This window comes from Neolamprologus multifasciatus, chromosome 23, assembly GCF_963576455.1.
Source record: "Neolamprologus multifasciatus chromosome 23, fNeoMul1.2, whole genome shotgun sequence".
NCBI lineage: Eukaryota > Metazoa > Chordata > Actinopteri > Cichliformes > Cichlidae > Neolamprologus > Neolamprologus multifasciatus.
Window position 1 is genome coordinate 27831360 of NC_140460.1, and position 18492 is coordinate 27849851.

General features: G+C 49.2%; 19 non-coding genes across 19 annotated transcripts; 6 read left to right on the plus strand and 13 right to left on the minus strand.

The window, feature by feature from the left end:
* The first annotated feature begins 910 nt into the window (after window positions 1-910).
* On the plus strand, window positions 911-982 carry trnae-cuc (transfer RNA glutamic acid (anticodon CUC)). Its single transcript has one exon. It is a non-coding gene; the product is annotated as a tRNA-Glu (tRNA).
* A 987-nt stretch (window positions 983-1969) lies between these two features.
* On the minus strand, window positions 1970-2042 carry trnam-cau (transfer RNA methionine (anticodon CAU)). The gene has a single exon. It is a non-coding gene; the product is annotated as a tRNA-Met (tRNA).
* Window positions 2043-2635: 593 nt separating this feature from the next.
* On the minus strand, window positions 2636-2706 carry trnag-gcc (transfer RNA glycine (anticodon GCC)). Its single transcript has one exon. It is a non-coding gene; the product is annotated as a tRNA-Gly (tRNA).
* A 122-nt stretch (window positions 2707-2828) lies between these two features.
* Window positions 2829-2900, plus strand: trnae-cuc (transfer RNA glutamic acid (anticodon CUC)). Its single transcript has one exon. It is a non-coding gene; the product is annotated as a tRNA-Glu (tRNA).
* A 1182-nt stretch (window positions 2901-4082) lies between these two features.
* trnai-uau (transfer RNA isoleucine (anticodon UAU)) lies at window positions 4083-4155 on the minus strand. Its single transcript has one exon. It is a non-coding gene; the product is annotated as a tRNA-Ile (tRNA).
* A 1315-nt stretch (window positions 4156-5470) lies between these two features.
* Window positions 5471-5543, minus strand: trnam-cau (transfer RNA methionine (anticodon CAU)). Its single transcript has one exon. It is a non-coding gene; the product is annotated as a tRNA-Met (tRNA).
* A 593-nt stretch (window positions 5544-6136) lies between these two features.
* On the minus strand, window positions 6137-6207 carry trnag-gcc (transfer RNA glycine (anticodon GCC)). Its single transcript has one exon. It is a non-coding gene; the product is annotated as a tRNA-Gly (tRNA).
* Window positions 6208-6329: 122 nt separating this feature from the next.
* Window positions 6330-6401, plus strand: trnae-cuc (transfer RNA glutamic acid (anticodon CUC)). Its single transcript has one exon. It is a non-coding gene; the product is annotated as a tRNA-Glu (tRNA).
* A 1182-nt stretch (window positions 6402-7583) lies between these two features.
* trnam-cau (transfer RNA methionine (anticodon CAU)) lies at window positions 7584-7656 on the minus strand. The gene has a single exon. It is a non-coding gene; the product is annotated as a tRNA-Met (tRNA).
* A 582-nt stretch (window positions 7657-8238) lies between these two features.
* trnag-gcc (transfer RNA glycine (anticodon GCC)) lies at window positions 8239-8309 on the minus strand. The gene has a single exon. It is a non-coding gene; the product is annotated as a tRNA-Gly (tRNA).
* Window positions 8310-8431: 122 nt separating this feature from the next.
* Window positions 8432-8503, plus strand: trnae-cuc (transfer RNA glutamic acid (anticodon CUC)). Its single transcript has one exon. It is a non-coding gene; the product is annotated as a tRNA-Glu (tRNA).
* A 1184-nt stretch (window positions 8504-9687) lies between these two features.
* trnam-cau (transfer RNA methionine (anticodon CAU)) lies at window positions 9688-9760 on the minus strand. The gene has a single exon. It is a non-coding gene; the product is annotated as a tRNA-Met (tRNA).
* Window positions 9761-10353: 593 nt separating this feature from the next.
* Window positions 10354-10424, minus strand: trnag-gcc (transfer RNA glycine (anticodon GCC)). The gene has a single exon. It is a non-coding gene; the product is annotated as a tRNA-Gly (tRNA).
* A 122-nt stretch (window positions 10425-10546) lies between these two features.
* trnae-cuc (transfer RNA glutamic acid (anticodon CUC)) lies at window positions 10547-10618 on the plus strand. The gene has a single exon. It is a non-coding gene; the product is annotated as a tRNA-Glu (tRNA).
* Window positions 10619-11605: 987 nt separating this feature from the next.
* Window positions 11606-11678, minus strand: trnam-cau (transfer RNA methionine (anticodon CAU)). The gene has a single exon. It is a non-coding gene; the product is annotated as a tRNA-Met (tRNA).
* A 1316-nt stretch (window positions 11679-12994) lies between these two features.
* trnam-cau (transfer RNA methionine (anticodon CAU)) lies at window positions 12995-13067 on the minus strand. The gene has a single exon. It is a non-coding gene; the product is annotated as a tRNA-Met (tRNA).
* Window positions 13068-13659: 592 nt separating this feature from the next.
* On the minus strand, window positions 13660-13730 carry trnag-gcc (transfer RNA glycine (anticodon GCC)). Its single transcript has one exon. It is a non-coding gene; the product is annotated as a tRNA-Gly (tRNA).
* A 122-nt stretch (window positions 13731-13852) lies between these two features.
* trnae-cuc (transfer RNA glutamic acid (anticodon CUC)) lies at window positions 13853-13924 on the plus strand. The gene has a single exon. It is a non-coding gene; the product is annotated as a tRNA-Glu (tRNA).
* Window positions 13925-15106: 1182 nt separating this feature from the next.
* trnam-cau (transfer RNA methionine (anticodon CAU)) lies at window positions 15107-15179 on the minus strand. Its single transcript has one exon. It is a non-coding gene; the product is annotated as a tRNA-Met (tRNA).
* Window positions 15180-18492: the final 3313 nt, after the last annotated feature.

Consider the following 18492-nt stretch of genomic DNA (forward strand, 5'->3'; position numbering starts at 1 on the left):
AAATGGGTAGAAGTGGTACAAAATGGATGGACCAAGTCTGTACCAAAACACCTGACTCGTGTGAGGCTCGAACTCACGACCTTCAGATTATGAGACTGACGCGCTGCCTACTGCGTCAACGAGGCTGAGAGCCAACCAGAAAATGGACGATTTCTCGAAGCTGCACGGAAAAAAAATTCAACTTGGACAAACAAAGGCAAGTCCCCAGGTATTTAAGCCCTGAACGGGTTTTGGAGGTGAAGAGTGCCACAGGAGATCCTAAAAATCTCCCAGCTCCGGCTAACCCGAAAGGGACAAGCGGTACACAATGGATGGGTTGCCTTTGCCACGTACTGTGTATCAAATGAGGCTCAAGACACCATCTTCCCCCAAAACGGACCATTCTTCTTTTGTCTCGTAGTGCCGTCTTAAATTAAATTCCTTAATTACAGCCACATTAGCTCCACTAATAAGACACACGGGTTTACCAGCAATGTCTGTAAACATATATTCAGTCACCCGCTGGCGCTGGCAGGCGACAATTCTAAGTCTGCCAATTGTTCCGCCGAATTCGCGCCACTCTCCAAAGTCTCCTCTCAACAACATCTTGACTTAATGCAGATACGATGTCCAACCCAAGTTTGGTTTGCACAGACTTCTTGTTCCAAATCTTGATGCCGTCTGGCCGCGACCGAGAACAAACTTAATGCCCCCCAAGGCCCCACGCATAAAGGAACTGTGCATTGGCCGGGCATTGCCACTCGCCTCCCGCGTGGCAGGCGAGAATTCTACCACTGAACCACCAATGCTCACGGACGTGCCAGTTTTCCCACCGAATTCGCGCCATTGCCCAAGCGCTCCTCTCGAGGCGCAACGGAAAATGTAGCCCGATACAGCCACGCGTCACTCATCAAGACACCTCTGTCGCACCTCCCTGATGGTCTAGTGGTCATGATTCAGCGCTCTCACCGCTGCGGCCCGGGTTCGATTCCCGGTCAGGGAAACTGTGTTTTGACCCAGCTCCGGCTTACCCGAAAGGGACAAGCGGTAGACAATGGATGGGTTGCCTTTGCCACGTACTGTGTATCAAGCGAGGCTCAAGGCACCATCTCCCCCCAAAACGGACCATTCGTTGAAGCCGTCAACAAATGAAGCAGAGTTGCCAGTTCTTCAAGCCCAGGATGGGCTGCCGTCTTGGAGGCGAAGTGTGTGACAGGAGATCCTAAAATGTGTGGCCGAACTGCGCATCAAAACATGCCTCGCGTGACGATAGAGCCCAACAACTCCAGTTTTTGAGACTTACGCATGGCAGGCGACAATTCTACCGCTGAGCTAACAACCCTTGCACGTCCGCCAATTGTCCCGCTGAATTCGCGCCTCTCTCCAAAGTCTCCTCTCAACAACATCTTGACTTAATGCCGATGCGATGTCCAACCCAAGCTTGGTTTGCACAGACTTCTTGTTCCAACTTACCAGTCAGGCAAGAATGACTTCAAATTATCTCTCTCAATGGACCCTGTTGGCAAAGGAACTCCAGGCAACCTCCAGAGACTCAGCTCGGGAGCTGCTGATAACCAATTATCAGCCCTTGCTCATCCACTTCCAATGCAAAGACATTCCTAACCCTACCTGGACAAAGTGTCCAAGAAGAAATAACAGGTAGGAGTCATTTGGGAGCCAACGTGTGGTGCCCCGCAATTCTGACCTGAGAAAAGAAAGAGGAATTGTGGTGAAAGTTGGATGAAGTGGTTCCAGAGGGCCGGCACGCATCCATAGGGGAGGATCGCCTGCCACGTCTGAGTCTTGAAATCAAAGAGACGGGAAGGCTTTCCACGGGCAATGGCAGAATGATTTGCATTGATCCCTGTTCTAGATCTCGCATAAGAGGAGGCTGAAAATCCACTACAAACGGATGGTTCTTTGGCTCCAGCGTCCTCGAAATGGGTAGAAGTGGTACAAAATGGATGGACCAAGTCTGTACCAAAACACCTGCCTCGTGTGAGGCTCGAACTCACGACCTTCAGATTATGAGACTGACGCACTGCCTTCTGCGCCAACGAGGCTGAGAGCCAACCAGAAAATGGACGATTTCTCGAAGCTGCACGGAAAAAAAATTCAACTTGGACAAACAAAGGCAAGTCCCCAGGTATTTAAGCCCTGAACGGGTTTTGGAGGTGAAGAGTGCCACAGGAGATCCTAAAAATCTCCCAGCTCCGGCTAACCCGAAAGGGACAAGCGGTACACAATGGATGGGTTGCCTTTGCCACGTACTGTGTATCAAGTGAGGCTCAAGACACCATCTTCCCCCAAAACGGACCATTCTTCTTTTGTCTCGTAGTGCCGTCTTAAATTAAATTCCTTAATTACAGCCACATTAGCTCCACTAATAAGACACACGGGTTTACCAGCAATGTCTGTAAACATATATTCAGTCACCCGCTGGCGCTGGCAGGCGACAATTCTAAGTCTGCCAATTGTTCCGCCGAATTCGCGCCACTCTCCAAAGTCTCCTCTCAACAACATCTTGACTTAATGCAGATACGATGTCCAACCCAAGTTTGGTTTGCACAGACTTCTTGTTCCAAATCTTGATGCCGTCTGGCCGCGACCGAGAACAAACTTAATGCCCCCCAAGCCCCCACGCATAAAGGAACTGTGCATTGGCCGGGAATCGAACCCGGGCCTCCCGCGTGGCAGGCGAGAATTCTACCACTGAACCACCAATGCTCATAGACGTGCCAGTTTTCCCACCGAATTCGCACCATTGCCCAAGCGCTCCTCTCGAGGCGCAACAGAAAATGTAGCCCGATACAGCCACGCGTCACTCATCAAGACACCTCTGTCGCACCTCCCTGATGGTCTAGTGGTCAGGATTCGGCGCTCTCACCGCCGCGGCCCGGGTTCGATTCCCGGTCAGGGAAACTGTGTTTTGACCCAGCTCCGGCTTACCCGAAAGGGACAAGCGGTAGACTATGGATGGGTTGCCTTTGCCACGTACTGTGTATCAAGCCAGGCTCAAGGCACCATCTTCACCCAAAACGGACCATTCGTTGAAGCCGTCAACAAATGAAGCAGAGTTGCCAGTTCTTCAAGCCCAGGATGGGCTGCCGTCTTGGAGGCGAAGTGTGTGACAGCAGATCCTAAAATGTGTGGCCGAACTGCGCATCAAAACATGCCTCGCGTGACGATAGAGCCCAACACCTCCAGTTTTTGAGACTTATGCATGGCAGGCAACAATTCTACCGCTGAGCTAACAACCCTTGCACGTCCGCCAATTGTCCCACTGAATTCGCGCCTCTCCAAAGTCTCCTCTCAAGACGCTTAAAATGGATGCACAAACTCTGTCACGTACTGTGCATCAAAGCACATCGCTTGCGTGAGGCTACAAGTCACTATCTTCTGATTTCGAGATTCACGGGTGGCAGGCGACAGTTCTACTGCTGAGCCACCAGCCCTTACAAGTCTGCCAATTGTTCCGCCGAATTCGCGCCACTCTCCAAAGTCTCCACTCAACAACATCTTGACTTAATGCAGATGCGATGTCCAACCCAAGCTTGGTTTCCACAGACTTCTTGTTCCAACTTACCAGTCAGGCAAGAATGACTTCAAATTATCTCTCTCAATGGACCCTGTTGGCAAAGGAACTCCAGGCAACCTCCAGAGACTCAGCTCGGGAGCTGCTGATAACCAATTATCAGCCCTTGCTCATCCGCTTCCAATGCAAAGACATTCCTAACCCTACCTGGACAAAGTGTCCAAGAAGAAATAACAGGTAGGAGTCATTTGGGAGCCAACGTGTGGTGCCCCGCAATTCTGACCTGAGAAAAGAAAGAGGAATTGTGGTGAAAGTTGGATGAAGTGGTTCCAGAGGGCCGGCACGCATCCATAGGGGAGGATCGCCTGCCACGTCTGAGTCTTGAAATCAAAGAGACGGGAAGGCTTTCCACGGGCAATGGCAGAATGATTTGCATTGATCCCTGTTCTAGATCTCGCATAAGAGGAAGCTGAAAATCCACTACAAACGGATGGTTCTTTGGCTCCAGCGTCCTCGAAATGGGTAGAAGTGGTACAAAGTGGATGGACCAAGTCTGTACCAACACACCTGCCTCGTGTGAGGCTCGAACTCACGACCTTCCGATTATAAGACTGACGTGCTGCCTACTGCGCCAACGAGGCTGAGAGCCAACCAGAAAATGGACGATTTCTCGAAGCTGCACGGAAAAAAAATTCAACTTGGACAAACAAAGGCAAGTCCCCAGGTATTTAAGCCCTGAACGGGTTTTGGAGGTGAAGAGTGCCACAGGAGATCCTAAAAATCTCCCAGCTCCGGCTAACCCGAAAGGGACAAGCGGTAGACAATGGATGGGTTGCCTTTGCCACGTACTGTGTATCAAGCGAGGCTCAAGGCACCATCTCCCCCCAAAACGGACCATTCGTTGAAGCCGTCAACAAATGAAGCAGAGTTGCCAGTTCTTCAAGCCCAGGATGGGCTGCCGTCTTGGAGGCGAAGTGTGTGACAGGAGATCCTAAAATGTGTGGCCGAACTGCGCATCAAAACATGCCTCGCGTGACGATAGAGCCCAACACCTCCAGTTTTTGAGACTTACGCATGGCAGGCGACAATTCTACCGCTGAGCTAACAACCCTTGCACGTCCGCCAATTGTCCCGCTGAATTCGCGCCTCTCTCCAAAGTCTCCTCTCAAGACGCTTAAAATGGATGCACAAACTCTGTCACGTACTGTGCATCAAAGCACATCGCTTGCGTGAGGCTACAAGTCACTACCTTCTGTTTTCGAGATTCACGGGTGGCAGGCGACAGTTCTACTGCTGAGCCACCAGCCCTTACAAGTCTGCCAATTGTTCCGCCGAATTCGCGCCACTCTCCAAAGTCTCCTCTCAACAACATCTTGACTTAATGCCGATGCGATGTCCAACCCATGCTTGGTTTCCACAGACTTCTTGTTCCAACTTACCAGTCAGGCAAGAATGACTTCAAATTATCTCTCTCAATGGACCCTGTTGGCAAAGGAACTCCAGGCAACCTCCAGAGACTCAGCTCGGGAGCTGCTGATAACCAATTATCAGCCCTTGCTCATCCACTTCCAATGCAAAGACATTCCTAACCCTACCTGGACAAAGTGTCCAAGAAGAAATAACAGGTAGGAGTCATTTGGGAGCCAACGTGTGGTGCCCCGCAATTCTGACCTGAGAAAAGAAAGAGGAATTGTGGTGAAAGTTGGATGAAGTGGTTCCAGAGGGCCGGCACGCATCCATAGGGGAGGATCGCCTGCCACGTCTGAGTCTTGAAATCAAAGAGACGGGAAGGCTTTCCACGGGCAATGGCAGAATGATTTGCATTGATCCCTGTTCTAGATCTCGCATAAGAGGAGGCTGAAAATCCACTACAAACGGATGGTTCTTTGGCTCCAGCGTCCTCGAAATGGGTAGAAGTGGTACAAAATGGATGGACCAAGTCTGTACCAAAACACCAGCCTCGTGTGAGGCTCGAACTCACGACCTTCAGATTATGAGACTGATGCGCTGCCTACTGCGCCAACGAGGCTGAGAGCCAACCAGAAAATGGACGATTTCTCGAAGCTGCACGGAAAAAAAATTCAACTTGGACAAACAAAGGCAAGTCCCCAGGTATTTAAGCCCTGAACGGGTTTTGGAGGTGAAGAGTGCCACAGGAGATCCTAAAAATCTCCCAGCTCCGGCTAACCCGAAAGGGACAAGCGGTACACAATGGATGGGTTGCCTTTGCCACGTACTGTGTATCAAGTGAGGCTCAAGACACCATCTTCCCCCAAAACGGACCATTCTTCTTTTGTCTCGTAGTGCCGTCTTAAATTAAATTCCTTAATTACAGCCACATTAGCTCCACTAATAAGACACACGGGTTTACCAGCAATGTCTGTAAACATATATTCAGTCACCCGCTGGCGCTGGCAGGCGACAATTCTAAGTCTGCCAATTGTTCCGCCGAATTCGCGCCACTCTCCAAAGTCTCCTCTCAACAACATCTTGACTTAATGCAGATACGATGTCCAACCCAAGTTTGGTTTGCACAGACTTCTTGTTCCAAATCCTGATGCCATCTGGCCGCGACCGAGAACAAACTTAATGCCCCCCAAGGCCCCACGCATAAAGGAACTGTGCATTGGCCGGGAATCGAACCCGGGCCTCCCGCGTGGCAGGCGAGAATTCTACCACTGAACCACCAATGCTCACGGACGTGTCAGTTTTCCCACCGAATTCGCGCCATTGCCCAAGCGCTCCTCTCGAGGCGCAACGCAAAATGTAGCCCGATACAGCCACGCGTCACTCATCAAGACACCTCTGTCGCACCTCCCTGATGGTCTAGTGGTCAGGATTCGGCGCTCTCACCGCCGCGGCCCGGGTTCGATTCCCGGTCAGGGAAACTGTGTTTTGACCCAGCTCCGGCTTACCCGAAAGGGACAAGCGGTAGACAATGGATGGGTTGCCTTTGCCACGTACTGTGTATCAAGCGAGGCTCAAGGCACCATCTCCCCCCAAAACGGACCATTCGTTGAAGCCGTCAACAAATGAAGCAGAGTTGCCAGTTCTTCAAGCCCAGGATGGGCTGCCGTCTTGGAGGCGAAGTGTGTGACAGGAGATCCTAAAATGTGTGGCCGAACTGCGCATCAAAACATGCCTCGCGTGACGATAGAGCCCAACACCTCCAGTTTTTGAGACTTACACATGGCAGGCGACAATTCTACCGCTGAGCTAACAACCCTTGCACGTCCGCCAATTGTCCCGCTGAATTCGCGCCTCTCCAAAGTCTCCTCTCAAGACGCTTAAAATGGATGCACAAACTCTGTCACGTACTGTGCATCAAAGCACATCGCTTGCGTGAGGCTACAAGTCACTACCTTCTGATTTCGAGATTCACGGGTGGCAGGCGACAGTTCTACTGCTGAGCCACCAGCCCTTACAAGTCTGCCAATTGTTCCGCCGAATTCGCGCCACTCTCCAAAGTCTCCTCTCAACAACATCTTGACTTAATGCCGATGCGATGTCCAACCCAAGCTTGGTTTCCACAGACTTCTTGTTCCAACTTACCAGTCAGGCAAGAATGACTTCAAATTATCTCTCTCAATGGACCCTGTTGGCAAAGGAACTCCAGGCAACCTCCAGAGACTCAGCTCGGGAGCTGCTGATAACCAATTATCAGCCCTTGCTCATCCACTTCCAATGCAAAGACATTCCTAACCCTACCTGGACAAAGTGTCCAAGAAGAAATAACAGGTAGGAGTCATTTGGGAGCCAACGTGTGGTGCCCCGCAATTCTGACCTGAGAAAAGAAAGAGGAATTGTGGTGAAAGTTGGATGAAGTGGTTCCAGAGGGCCGGCACGCATCCATAGGGGAGGATCGCCTGCCACGTCTGAGTCTTGAAATCAAAGAGACGGGAAGGCTTTCCACGGGCAATGGCAGAATGATTTGCATTGATCCCTGTTCTAGATCTCGCATAAGAGGAGGCTGAAAATCCACTACAAACGGATGGTTCTTTGGCTCCAGCGTCCTCGAAATGGGTAGAAGTGGTACAAAGTGGATGGACCAAGTCTGTACCAAAACACCTGCCTCGTGTGAGGCTCGAACTCACGACCTTCCGATTATGAGACTGACGCGCTGCCTACTGCGCCAACGAGGCTGAGAGCCAACCAGAAAATGGACGATTTCTCGAAGCTGCACGGAAAAAAAATTCAACTTGGACAAACAAAGGCAAGTCCCCAGGTATTTAAGCCCTGAACGGGTTTTGGAGGTGAAGAGTGCCACAGGAGATCCTAAAAATCTCCCAGCTCCGGCTAACCCGAAAGGGACAAGCGGTACACAATGGATGGGTTGCCTTTGCCACGTACTGTGTATCAAGTGAGGCTCAAGACACCATCTTCCCCCAAAACGGACCATTCTTCTTTTGTCTCGTAGTGCCTCTTAAATTAAATTCCTTAATTACAGCCACATTAGCTCCACTAATAAGACACACGGGTTTACCAGCAATGTCTGCAAACATATATTCAGTCACCCGCTGGCGCTGGCAGGCGACAATTCTAAGTCTGCCAATTGTTCCTCCGAATTCGCGCCACTCTCCAAAGTCTCCTCTCAACAACATCTTGACTTAATGCAGATACGATGTCCAACCCAAGTTTGGTTTGCACAGACTTCTTGTTCCAAATCTTGATGCCGTCTGGCCGCGACCGAGAACAAACTTAATGCCCCACGCATAAAGGAACTGTGCATTGGCCGGGAATCGAACCCGGGCCTCCCGCGTGGCAGGCGAGAATTCTTCCACTGAACCACCAATGCTCACGGACGTGCCAGTTTTCCCACCGAATTCGCGCCATTGCCCAAGCGCTCCTCTCGAGGCGCAACGGAAAATGTAGCCCGATACAGCCACGCGTCACTCATCAAGACACCTCTGTCGCACCTCCCTGATGGTCTAGTGGTCAGGATTCGGCGCTCTCACCGCCGCGGCCCGGGTTCAATTCCCGGTCAGGGAAACTGTGTTTTGACCCAGCTCCGGCTTACCCGAAAGGGACAAGCGGTAGACAATGGATGGGTTGCCTTTGCCACGTACTGTGTATCAAGCAAGGCTCAAGGCACCATCTTCCCCCAAAACGGACCATTCGTTGAAGCCGTCAACAAATGAAGCAGAGTTGCCAGTTCTTCAAGCCCAGGATGGGCTGCCGTCTTGGAGGCGAAGTGTGTGACAGCAGATCCTAAAATGTGTGGCCGAACTGCGCATCAAAACATGCCTCGCGTGACGATAGAGCCCAACACCTCCAGTTTTTGAGACTTACGCATGGCAGGCGACAATTCTACCGCTGAGCTAACAACCCTTGCACGTCCGCCAATTGTCCCGCTGAATTTGCGCCACTCTCCAAAGTCTCCTCTCAAGACGCTTAAAATGGATGCACAAACTCTGTCACGTACTGTGCATCAAAGCACATCGCTTGCGTGAGGCTACAAGTCACTACCTTCTGATTTCGAGATTCACGGGTGGCAGGCGACAGTTCTACTGCTGAGCCACCAGCCCTTACAAGTCTGCCAATTGTTCCGCCGAATTCGCGCCACTCTCCAAAGTCTCCTCTCAACAACATCTTGACTTAATGCCAATGCGATGTCCAACCCAAGCTTGGTTTGCACAGACTTCTTGTTCCAACTTACCAGTCAGGCAAGAATGACTTCAAATTATCTCTCTCAATGGACCCTGTTGGCAAAGGAACTCCAGGCAACCTCCAGAGACTCAGCTCGGGAGCTGCTGATAACCAATTATCAGCCCTTGCTCATCCACTTCCTATGCAAAGACATTCCTAACCCTACCTGGACAAAGTGTCCAAGAAGAAATAACAGGTAGGAGTCATTTGGGAGCCAACGTGTGGTGCCCCGCAATTCTGACCTGAGAAAAGAAAGAGGAATTGTGGTGAAAGTTGGATGAAGTGGTTCCAGAGGGCCGGCACGCATCCATAGGGGAGGATCGCCTGCCACGTCTGAGTCTTGAAATCAAAGAGACGGGAAGGCTTTCCACGGGCAATGGCAGAATGATTTGCATTGATCCCTGTTCTAGATCTCGCATAAGAGGAGGCTGAAAATCCACTACAAACGGATGGTTCTTTGGCTCCAGCGTCCTCGAAATGGGTAGAAGTGGTACAAAATGGATGGACCAAGTCTGTACCAAAAGACCTGCCTCGTGTGAGGCTCGAACTCACGACCTTCAGATTATGAGACTGACGCGCTGCCTACTGCGCCAACGAGGCTGAGAGCCAAGCAGAAAATGGACGATTTCTCGAAGCTGCACGGAAAAAAAATTCAACTTGGACAAACAAAGGCAAGTCCCCAGGTATTTAAGCCCTGAACGGGTTTTGGAGGTGAAGAGTGCCACAGGAGATCCTAAAAATCTCCCAGCTCCGGCTAACCCGAAAGGGACAAGCGGTACACAATGGATGGGTTGCCTTTGCCACGTACTGTGTATCAAGTGAGGCTCAAGACACCATCTTCCCCCAAAACGGACCATTCTTCTTTTGTCTCGTAGTGCCGTCTTAAATTAAATTCCTTAATTACAGCCACATTAGCTCCACTAATAAGACACACGGGTTTACCAGCAATGTCTGTAAACATATATTCAGTCACCCGCTGGCGCTGGCAGGCGACAATTCTAAGTCTGCCAATTGTTCCGCCGAATTCGCGCCACTCTCCAAAGTCTCCTCTCAACAACATCTTGACTTAATGCAGATACGATGTCCAACCCAAGTTTGGTTTGCACAGACTTCTTGTTCCAAATCTTGATGCCGTCTGGCCGCGACCGAGAACAAACTTAATGCCCCCCAAGGCCCCACGCATAAAGGAACTGTGCATTGGCCGGGAATCGAACACGGGCCTCCCGCGTGGCAGGCGAGAATTCTACCACTGAACCAGCAATGCTCACGGACGTGCCAGTTTTCCCACCGAATTCGCGCCATTGCCCAAGCGCTCCTCTCGAGGCGCAACGGAAAATGTAGCCCGATACAGCCACGCGTCACTCATCAAGACACCTCTGTCGCACCTCCCTGATGGTCTAGTGGTCAGGATTCGGCGCTCTCACTGCTGCGGCCCGGGTTCGATTCCCGGTCAGGGAAACTGTGTTTTGACCCAGCTCCGGCTTACCCGAAAGGGACAAGCGGTATACAATGGATGGGTTGCCTTTGCCACGTACTGTGTATCAAGCGAGGCTCAAGGCACCATCTCCCCCCAAAACGGACCATTCGTTGAAGCCGTCAACAAATGAAGCAGAGTTGCCATTTCTTCAAGCCCAGGATGGGCTGCCGTCTTGGAGGCGAAGTGTGTGACAGGAGATCCTAAAATGTGTGGCCGAACTGCGCATCAAAACATGCCTCGCGTGACGATAGAGCCCAACAACTCCAGTTTTTGAGACTTACGCATGGCAGGCGACAATTCTACCGCTGAGCTAACAACCCTTGCACGTCCGCCAATTGTCCCGCTGAATTCGCGCCTCTCTCCAAAGTCTCCTCTCAACAACATCTTGACTTAATGCCGATGCGATGTCCAACCCAAGCTTGGTTTGCACAGACTTCTTGTTCCAACTTACCAGTCAGGCAAGAATGACTTCAAATTATCTCTCTCAATGGACCCTGTTGGCAAAGGAACTCCAGGCAACCTCCAGAGACTCAGCTCGGGAGCTGCTGATAACCAATTATCAGCCCTTGCTCATCCACTTCCAATGCAAAGACATTCCTAACCCTACCTGGACAAAGTGTCCAAGAAGAAATAACAGGTAGGAGTCATTTGGGAGCCAACGTGTGGTGCCCCGCAATTCTGACCTGAGAAAAGAAAGAGGAATTGTGGTGAAAGTTGGATGAAGTGGTTCCAGAGGGCCGGCACGCATCCATAGGGGAGGATCGCCTGCCACGTCTGAGTCTTGAAATCAAAGAGACGGGAAGGCTTTCCACGGGCAATGGCAGAATGATTTGCATTGATCCCTGTTCTAGATCTCGCATAAGAGGAAGCTGAAAATCCACTACAAACGGATGGTTCTTTGGCTCCAGCGTCCTCGAAATGGGTAGAAGTGGTACAAAGTGGATGGACCAAGTCTGTACCAAAACACCTGCCTCGTGTGAGGCTCGAACTCACGACCTTCCGATTATGAGACTGACGCGCTGCCTACTGCGCCAACGAGGCTGAGAGCCAACCAGAAAATGGACGATTTCTCGAAGCTGCACGGAAAAAAAAATTCAACTTGGACAAACAAAGGCAAGTCCCCAGGTATTTAAGCCCTGAACGGGTTTTGGAGGTGAAGAGTGCCACAGGAGATCCTAAAAATCTCCCAGCTCCGGCTAACCCGAAAGGGACAAGCGGTAGACAATGGATGGGTTGCCTTTGCCACGTACTGTGTATCAAGCGAGGCTCAAGGCACCACCTCCCCCCAAAACGGACCATTCGTTGAAGCCGTCAACAAATGAAGCAGAGTTGCCAATTCTTCAAGCCCAGGATGGGCTGCCGTCTTGGAGGCGAAGTGTGTGACAGGAGATCCTAAAATGTGTGGCCGAACTGCGCATCAAAACATGCCTCGCGTGACGATAGAGCCCAACACCTCCAGTTTTTGAGACTTACGCATGGCAGGCGACAATTCTACCGCTGAGCTAACAACCCTTGCACGTCCGCCAATTGTCCCGCTGAATTCGCGCCTCTCTCCAAAGTCTCCTCTCAAGACGCTTAAAATGGATGCACAAACTCTGTCACGTACTGTGCATCAAAGCACATCGCTTGCGTGAGGCTACAAGTCACTACCTTCTGTTTTCGAGATTCACGGGTGGCAGGCGACAGTTCTACTGCTGAGCCACCAGCCCTTACAAGTCTGCCAATTGTTCCGCCGAATTCGCGCCACTCTCCAAAGTCTCCTCTCAACAACATCTTGACTTAATGCCGATGCGATGTCCAACCCATGCTTGGTTTCCACAGACTTCTTGTTCCAACTTACCAGTCAGGCAAGAATGACTTCAAATTATCTCTCTCAATGGACCCTGTTGGCAAAGGAACTCCAGGCAACCTCCAGAGACTCAGCTCGGGAGCTGCTGATAACCAATTATCAGCCCTTGCTCATCCACTTCCAATGCAAAGACATTCCTAACCCTACCTGGACAAAGTGTCCAAGAAGAAATAACAGGTAGGAGTCATTTGGGAGCCAACGTGTGGTGCCCCGCAATTCTGACCTGAGAAAAGAAAGAGGAATTGTGGTGAAAGTTGGATGAAGTGGTTCCAGAGGGCCGGCACGCATCCATAGGGGAGGATCGCCTGCCACGTCTGAGTCTTGAAATCAAAGAGACGGGAAGGCTTTCCACGGGCAATGGCAGAATGATTTGCATTGATCCCTGTTCTAGATCTCGCATAAGAGGAGGCTGAAAATCCACTACAAACGGATGGTTCTTTGGCTCCAGCGTCCTCGAAATGGGTAGAAGTGGTACAAAATGGATGGACCAAGTCTGTACCAAAACACCTGCCTCGTGTGAGGCTCGAACTCACGACCTTCAGATTATGAGACTGATGCGCTGCCTACTGCGCCAACGAGGCTGAGAGCCAACCAGAAAATGGACGATTTCTCGAAGCTGCACGGAAAAAAAATTCAACTTGGACAAACAAAGGCAAGTCCCCAGGTATTTAAGCCCTGAACGGGTTTTGGAGGTGAAGAGTGCCACAGGAGATCCTAAAAATCTCCCAGCTCCGGCTAACCCGAAAGGGACAAGCGGTACACAATGGATGGGTTGCCTTTGCCACGTACTGTGTATCAAGTGAGGCTCAAGACACCATCTTCCCCCAAAACGGACCATTCTTCTTTTGTCTCGTAGTGCCGTCTTAAATTAAATTCCTTAATTACAGCCACATTAGCTCCACTAATAAGACACACGGGTTTACCAGCAATGTCTGTAAACATATATTCAGTCACCCGCTGGCGCTGGCAGGCGACAATTCTAAGTCTGCCAATTGTTCCGCCGAATTCGTGCCACTCTCCAAAGTCTCCTCTCAACAACATCTAACTTAATGCAGATACGATGTCCAACCCAAGTTTGGTTTGCACAGACTTCTTGTTCCAAATCTTGATGCCGTCTGGCAGCGACCGAGAACAAACTTAATGCCCCCCAAGGCCCCACGCATAAAGGAACTGTGCATTGGCCGGGAATCGAACCCGGGCCTCCCGCGTGGCAGGCAAGAATTCTACCACTGAACCACCAACGGTCACAGACGTGCTAGTTTTCCCACCGAATTCGCGCCATTGCCCAAGCGCTCCTCTCGAGGCGCAACGGAAAATGTAGCCCGATACAGCCACGCGTCACTCATCAAGACACCTCTGTCGCACCTCCCTGATGGTCTAGTGGTCAGGATTCGGCGCTCTCACCGCCGCGGCCCGGGTTCGATTCCCGGTCAGGGAAACTGTGTTTTGACCCACCTCCGGCTTACCCGAAAGGGACAAGCGGTAGACAATGGATGGGTTGCCTTTGCCACGTACTGTGTATCAAGCGAGGCTCAAGGCACCATCTCCCCCCAAAACGGACCATTCGTTGAAGCCGTCAACAAATGAAGCAGAGTTGCCAGTTCTTCAAGCCCAGGAAGGGCTGCCGTCTTGGAGGCGAAGTGTGTGACAGGAGATCCTAAAATGTGTGGCCGAACTGCGCATCAAAACATGCCTCGCGTGACGATAGAGCCCAACACCTCCAGTTTTTGAGACTTACGCATGGCAGGCGACAATTCTACCGCTGAGCTAACAACCCTTGCACGTCCGCCAATTGTCCCGCTGAATTCGCGCCTCTCCAAAGTCTCCTCTCAAGACGCTTAAAATGGATGCACAAACTCTGTCACGTACTGTGCATCAAAGCACATCGCTTGCGTGAGGCTACAAGTCACTACCTTCTGATTTCGAGATTCACGGGTGGCAGGCCACAGTTCTACTGCTGAGCCACCAGCCCTTACAAGTCTGCCAATTGTTCCGCCGAATTCGCGCCACTCTCCAAAGTCTCCTCTCAACAACATCTTGACTTAATGCCGATGCGATGTCCAACCCATGCTTGGTTTCCACAGACTTCTTGTTCCAACTTACCAGTCAGGCAAGAATGACTTCAAATTATCTCTCTCAATGGACCCTGTTGGCAAAGGAACTCCAGGCAACCTCCAGAGACTCAGCTCGGGAGCTGCTGATAACCAATTATCAGCCCTTGCTCATCCGCTTCCAATGCAAAGACATTCCTAACCCTACCTGGACAAAGTGTCCAAGAAGAAATAACAGGTAGGAGTCATTTGGGAGCCAACGTGTGGTGCCCCACAATTCTGACCTGAGAAAAGAAAGAGGAATTGTGGTGAAAGTTGGATGAAGTGGTTCCAGAGGGCCGGCACGCATCCATAGGGGAGGATCGCCTGCCACGTCTGAGTCTTGAAATCAAAGAGACGGGAAGGCTGTCCACGGGCAATGGCAGAATGATTTGCATTGATCCCTGTTCTAGATCTCGCATAAGAGGAGGCTGAAAATCCACTACAAACGGATGGTTCTTTGGCTCCAGCGTCCTCGAAATGGGTAGAAGTGGTACAAAATGGATGGACCAAGTCTGTACCAAAACACCTGCCTCGTGTGAGGCTCGAACTCACGACCTTCAGATTATGAGACTGACGCGCTGCCTACTGCGCCAACGAGGCTGAGCACCAACCAGAAAATGGACGATTTCTCGAAGCTGCACGGAAAAAAAATTCAACTTGGACAAACAAAGGCAAGTCCCCAGGTATTTAAGCCCTGAACGGGTTTTGGAGGTGAAGAGTGCCACAGGAGATCCTAAAAATCTCCCAGCTCCGGCTAACCCGAAAGGGACAAGCGGTACACAATGGATGGGTTGCCTTTGCCACGTACTGTGTATCAAGTGAGGCTCAAGACACCATCTTCCCCCAAAACGGACCATTCTTCTTTTGTCTCGTAGTGCCGTCTTAAATTAAATTCCTTAATTACAGCCACATTAGCTCCACTAATAAGACACACGGGTTTACCAGCAATGTCTGCAAACATATATTCAGTCACCCGCTGGCGCTGGCAGGCGACAATTCTAAGTCTGCCAATTGTTCCGCCGAATTCGCGCCACTCTCCAAAGTCTCCTCTCAACAACATCTTGACTTAATGCAGATCCGATGTCCAACCCAAGTTTGGTTTGCACAGACTTCTTGTTCCAAATCTTGATGCCGTCTGGCCGCGACCGAGAACAAACTTAATGCCCCCCAAGGCCCCACGCATAAAGGAACTGTGCATTGGCCGGGAATCGAACCCGGGCCTCCCGCGCGGGAGCCTGGGATTGTTTAGCTAAACGGCCCTAAACCGTTTCCCATTCATTCTCTATGGTAGTGCTGAACCACTACGGATGTAATATATTTTTGGCCACTACGGTCTTCCGGCGCTGTTGCGAGTTTGAGATGCGGCAATTTTTAAAAATCACAACTTTTAAATTTCGGGAGACGAAACAAGTAACGCACTGCTCGCAACACATCTCAACGATCCTCGTTCATTGATCAAAGGTAAGAAATGTCCGTTTGGAATAAGAGTAAACCAACAGAATACATTTACAGGTGTATATTACAGGTAATAGACGTGTTGCGATTGCATTTACGAAGCATCCACCGCTCGGTTAAAGACGGTGGGAGTTTATCCGCTGTTGTAAAGTGGCACGGTAAAAAATTAATGAACGTGATCCTTAAATAAATTGCGTGTTTCATTGACGTGTTTTACTGTTAAATAAACTTGGTAGGTTTCTGACTGCTGTGACACTGACATTACTATAATGTGGTGTAATTAAATAATCGATAAATGGCTTGTTATGAGATGACATGCTAAATGACCTAACCTGCATTTTTTTAAAATTTGTATTGCATTCATGTTGTAATGGTCAGTAATCGTATCTATACGACAGTCGTGATATCTCACTAACATGAGCAATGCCCACTAGTGTAAGAATAAACAGGATATCTTAAATAGGTATGTCGATAATCTGCCCGCAGTTCTTATGTACCATGACTACTAAGCAGTTGGCACAAATTTTGCATTCAACCATGAAAGGTTTTTATTTACAGACGGAACAGTTTGTATTGTCTGAAGAAAAAACATTTTTATCGCAAATGTTGATTCAGATTTTGTCTCTTTTTGTTCTCTTGCATCCTGCTGTTAAACCCAGCCACAATGGAGTGGCAGGGAAATATATCTACTGCCCTTCAAAAGTGCATTCTCTGTACAGGGACAAGGGCATGGCCAAGGAGATGACCTGGAAGGAGTTTCAGGAGTCTCCTTTCTACGAGGCAGAGAGACAAAGATGGGTGGAAGAAAAAAGGAAATAGGGGAGAAACTGTTGATATTGTACATAATATAGTTTAGTTCTAGTTTTGTAATGTTTATTTTGTTTATATAAATAAAAACTGATTGTAAATATAAAAATGTAAATAAATTCTGTTCTGTAAAAATATCAGCACAGCTCTCTTCTTTATAACCTCTTACCTGTATGTTTATATATCTGTGTGTGCTCACCATCAGGTATTCAGTTTTAAAAAGCTCTGAGTGCTGCCCTGAAAGCTAACATATTATTTCTAAATCACTTCATGTAATGATAACAAGCCATCCGTTCTCTAGTGGGGTCTCACAGCTTTTATCTTCATAATCTTTCTGGTTGATTTGTAATATAAGAAACATGACTGCTGTCTTTTATCTGTGTGACTGTACAGCCTGTTTCAGACATGACAACCAGACAGTGTCTGAAGTTATCTTTAATACATGCAACACAGCTGGAGATAGTCCAGACACTTTCTCACTTCTGATGATAATATTTTTGGTTTAGGTATTGTTGCTTTCTGGCTTGAAGCTTATCTACAAAAGCAGTTCAATAAGGAGAGATCATGTGGAAAAACCGAACAGGATTTATTGAGATACAGAAATAAATGTAACTGTTAGGCAGTTAAACTCCAATGACCCATTATAGCAGAAGAAATCTCAGCAGTGACAAGATTTTGCACAAGCCACACCCCAGAGTCAAAATGCTGGTAGTGATGAAGATGGAGGCTGGGACAGGGTTCTGAGTGACCACGGTGAGGAGGAGAAAGGAGAGGAGGCGGGCTGCATAGCTGAGGATCTGAAATGCAGAATGGCAGAAGCAGAAGAGCAACAGATTTAAAGCATGCAGAGTGGAGGCTGGCATGCTCGGTGAAGGCAGGCAAGAGCATAACTGGAATAAAGTAATGATGTCAGTACTGAGTTTGTGCTGGAAAATGAATAGATATAAACTGGCAGCCACCAGGAAGCAGACAGATGACTTATTACACATCTTCCTTATTGAAATTATGCATAAGCTTAATTTTCTGTGCCAACAGAATGTATCTGAATTATAGTTTAAACTTTAATCTTTGTATTAAAAGTTGGATATCTCCATAACTGAAGAGTATATCTGGTTTGTGATGATACAGTTTATTCTGAGTTATGTAAACTTTCACACAGTTGTTGTGAAAGTTTTCCATTAAATAAACCCAACAGAGCCTTGGGTATAAACACCTTCTACAGAACCAAAAGGCAGTACACAGCTGTTTTCACACCTTTGGTCTTCAACCAGAGAAAAGTTCACACTCCCTTGCTTCCTCTTACAGTGGAGAAGACAAAAGATGAACTTTTCCCGTGTGAATGCCTGCTTCCAGCTTCCTGAGATACCTTCTGTTAGCAGCATGAATGTGTGAGACATTGAGGCAAAACACTATGATATAAATAGAATGATAATCAAACAATAAGAAAAAGCAAAGTGAAAAATAAATGTTATCCACATTAACTAAATTAAAAATGGTGTTTATCTTTTGATAATGTAACACAGCCTTTGTCCCAACCAGGACTCGAACCTGCGCTCAGACGATTCAGTGCCAAAAAAAATCCATTTTTTACGCTGGTTTAAAAGCTGCGATTTGATTGGCTGTTTCTCCGTTACAACTATACGCGGCGGGC